The sequence below is a fragment of the Mesoplodon densirostris genome, chromosome X, assembly GCF_025265405.1.
Source record: "Mesoplodon densirostris isolate mMesDen1 chromosome X, mMesDen1 primary haplotype, whole genome shotgun sequence".
Lineage (NCBI taxonomy): Eukaryota > Metazoa > Chordata > Mammalia > Artiodactyla > Ziphiidae > Mesoplodon > Mesoplodon densirostris.
This window is the reverse complement of record NC_082681.1, coordinates 74,371,082-74,374,718: the sequence shown is the minus strand read 5'-3', so window position 1 is coordinate 74,374,718 and position 3,637 is coordinate 74,371,082. Positions and strand designations below refer to the sequence as shown.

At 41.8% G+C, this 3,637-nt stretch overlaps 1 pseudogene; it reads left to right on the top strand.

Annotated features, from left to right (window-relative positions):
* Nucleotides 1-609: 609 nt before the first annotated feature.
* Nucleotides 610-1,882, top strand: LOC132482332 (testican-3-like; annotated as a pseudogene).
* Nucleotides 1,883-3,637: the final 1,755 nt, after the last annotated feature.

Here is a 3,637-nt window from a genome sequence, read left to right as displayed (position 1 = left end):
GTAGTTTGTATCTCTTAATCCCATACCCCTAATTTGCCCTCTGCCACTTCTGTCTCCCCTTTGGTAACCACAAGTTTTTTTTTTCTATATCTGTGAGTCTGTTTCTGTTTCTCATATATACATTTATTTGTATTATTTTTTAGCCTGAATACTGATTTCTGAAGTACTAGTCCAAAGTGCTTTTTCTTATTCTATTCCATCTCACCTATAATACCTTCCTTTCTACCTCCAAACAGAAATTAGAACTTGGAAGCTCAAATCATGTATGCAAGATGACAGGCTGGATAAAAGGAGATAACAGTTGTGCAACTGGCAGTGAGTGGGCCATTACCTTCTGGAAGATGGAGAAGATGATCCAATATAATAATAATGGCTAACATTCATTTATAGTGGGTCAGGGAATTAGCTAACCATTTTCTAGAAATTAGCTCATTTCAACAGCTTGGCAGGGTAAATACGGTTATTATTCCACTATTGTAGATGAGGAACAGAGTGTGAAGAGGTTGAATTACTAGAGCAGATCAGTTAAAAACGGATGGCAGGGGGAAGGGGAGCATGGATGGGGGAGGGAAGGACGGAGGGGCGCGCAGAGCTGAGGGGCGGCCGCGGATGCTCCCGGCGCCTGCCGTGCTGTGCGTGTGCGCGGCCGCCTGGTGCGCGCAGGCTCTGGCGGCGGCTGCGGGCCAGCCGGCCGGCGTCAATTTTCTGGACGACCAACAATGGCTCAGCACAGTGTCCCAGTACGACCGGGAGGCGGACAGTGGAACCGATTCCGAGACGATGATTATTTCCGCACTTGGAGTCCAGGAAAGGCCTTCGATGGGGCTCTGGGCCCAACTAAAGACCCGTGCTTAAGGCTGAAATGTAGTCGCCACGAAGTGTGCATTATTCAAGGTTCTCAGACCGCAGTCTGCGTTGGTCAGCGGAGGCTCACGCACAGTATGAAAGAGGCAGGAGTTGGGCATAAGCAGTGGAGGGGTCCCCCGACATCCACCTGCCAGCAGTGCCCGTCTCTACCAGCCCCGTCTGTGGTTCAGATGCACATACCTACTCTTCTCAGTGCAAACTAGAATACCAGGCATGCATCTTAGGAAAACAGATCTCAGTCAAGTGTGAAGGACGTTGCCCGTGTCCTTCGGATACGACCATGGGCTCAAGCAGGAATATGAAGAGAGCCTGCAGTGACCTGGTGCTCAGGGAGATGGCCAGCAGACTGCGGGACTGGTTCAAGGTCCTGCATGAGAGTGGGGGCCAGAACAAGAAGACGAAAGCATCGCTGCGGCCGGAGAGAAGCAGATTTGATACCAGCATTTTGCCAATTTGCAAGGATTCACTCGGCTTGATGTTTAACAGACTTGATACAAATTACGACCTGCTCCTGGACCAGTCGGAGCTTGGGAGCATTTACCTGGACAAGAACGATCGGTGTGCGGAGGCCTTCTTCAGCTCCTGTGACACGTACAAGGACAGCTCCATCTCCAACAACGAGTGGTGCTACTGCTTCCAGAGGCAACAAGACCTACCTTGCCAGATGGATCTCGGCAGTATTCAGAAGCGGCTCGGGGTAAAGAAGCTCCTCGGACAGTACATCCCGCAGTGTGACGCAGATGGTTACTACAAGACAATGCAGTGCCACGGCAGAACTGGGCAGTGCTGGTGTGTGGACCGATATGGAAGGGAAGTCGTGGGGTCCAGGAAGCACGGTGTTGCAGACTGTGCTATTGGTTTTGAGATCTCTGGAGATTTTGCAAGTAGAGATTTCCGTGAATGGGCTGCTGATGACGATGAAGATGACATTATGAATGATGAAGATGAAATTGAAGATGATGATGAGGATGAAGGGGATGATGATGATGGTGGTGACCAGGATGGATACATCTGATGGATGAGACCTGAGAGCAACAAATTCTACGTTTCTTTTATTTACCAAGTGATCCCCTACTGAGGAGTACCTTCTTGCCCCAAAACAAAATGATTCTAAAACTCACTTAATATTTTGTATAATTATTTCAAATATTGCAAGTAAAGTCATAGAACTTTATGTATAGAGAAGTATCATTTACTTTGAGTTTTTATATGAAAAAGAGAACACATATGGAGTCTAGCCAGACAAGAGAAAGTTATGAAGAGCTACTGACCTATGTGAGTCTGCCACAAACAAAACAACCAGTGCTTGAGGTCATATATGATACTTTTCTGGGAGAAAGTTTAAGTTGAATCTACAATAACATACTAGGATTCTAAGTTATTCTAATAACATGACCTGGATTCTAAGGATTTTATAAAAATATGCATGACCTTAATTGCAGTTTCCAAGTAGACTCTTCCCAGAGCTGCAGTGATTTAGAGGTGAGTGAGGGAATAGCACAAAGTGAGAAAAACAAAGTCACCATCCTGGAGACTTCCACCATGTTTGTATGTTTTTAGTTATGAAGTTTTAGTGATGTTTTTAGTTATGAAGTTATTCTGGATGTGACCAGATATCTTACAAAATGGCCAGTAGGGAAAAACCATGGATTTTGAAAGTTAAAAACATAGTTGTCCTTTCTAATTTTTATTTTAATTTGGACAGCAGTCTCATGTTGATTTGTTTGATGATCTTAACCAGCATGATTTCTTTATCTTTCTAGGTTTCTTTATCTTTCTGACCAGCAACTTAGGGTGCAGAACTTAAAGTAGAAAGACAAAGGGAAAGATTCTTTTAAACCATATTTTTACAAAAAGTTTGTCATTTGCCCCAATATCAAACTTAAAAATCTTCATTCTTGTTTTATTTCCTATGTTAGATAAATATTTGCATTTAATCTAAGAATTATGCCATTTTTGTTACTAGTGTCAAAACTTAGAGAACATACTGTATGGTGCCTTGCAAAATAGGAATAGAAAGGTTTCAGCATGCATCCCCACATAGGACATTAGGCCATAGACAGGCACACCTAATCACAAATTAATACCAGTCCCGGTACTGCTGCTGGAATGAAGAAAATAGAATACATTCTTTCTTTTTTCTACTGTTACATAGTTACCATGTGGACATGTTTATGATTATTGTGTGGAGTAGCATTTAAGATTTAACTGCAAAAAAATTACTTTAGTTGTTGTATTTAAGTTAGCATGTTAATTAATCATGTAGCCCTTCTGGTACACCATCGCTTTTAAGGATATCAGACCTATGGTTTTGAGACCATAATAAAAGTGGAAAAACCTGTTGGGTGTTACACACTGCTGTCACCATTTAAACAGTGGGTCAGCTGGTTTCCCAGTATACAATCCACTGAAATAAAGTTGTTGGAGTCTTTCCATTTGATTTATATACACTAAGAAAAAATATAAAATGTTAACTTTATGTAATATTTAAGGTAAAATGCATTTTCTTTTTTACTGTTTATGTATAGTTTACAAAATAAAGAATCTTGAAACCAAAAACAAACAAACAAAAAAACCTGATGGCACGGGGACATTAAAAAAAAAAAAAACTTTCAGAGTCAGGAGATGTCTGTGATGTTAATATCCATTTACTTTGTAATTTTGTACAAGTAGATTCCTCTTTCTTTATTTCACTGTCCAAACCTGCAAATCGTACCATTCTGTGACTTCTGAGACTCTGTCTGAGGTAACTGGTGGTATAATTCAAAAC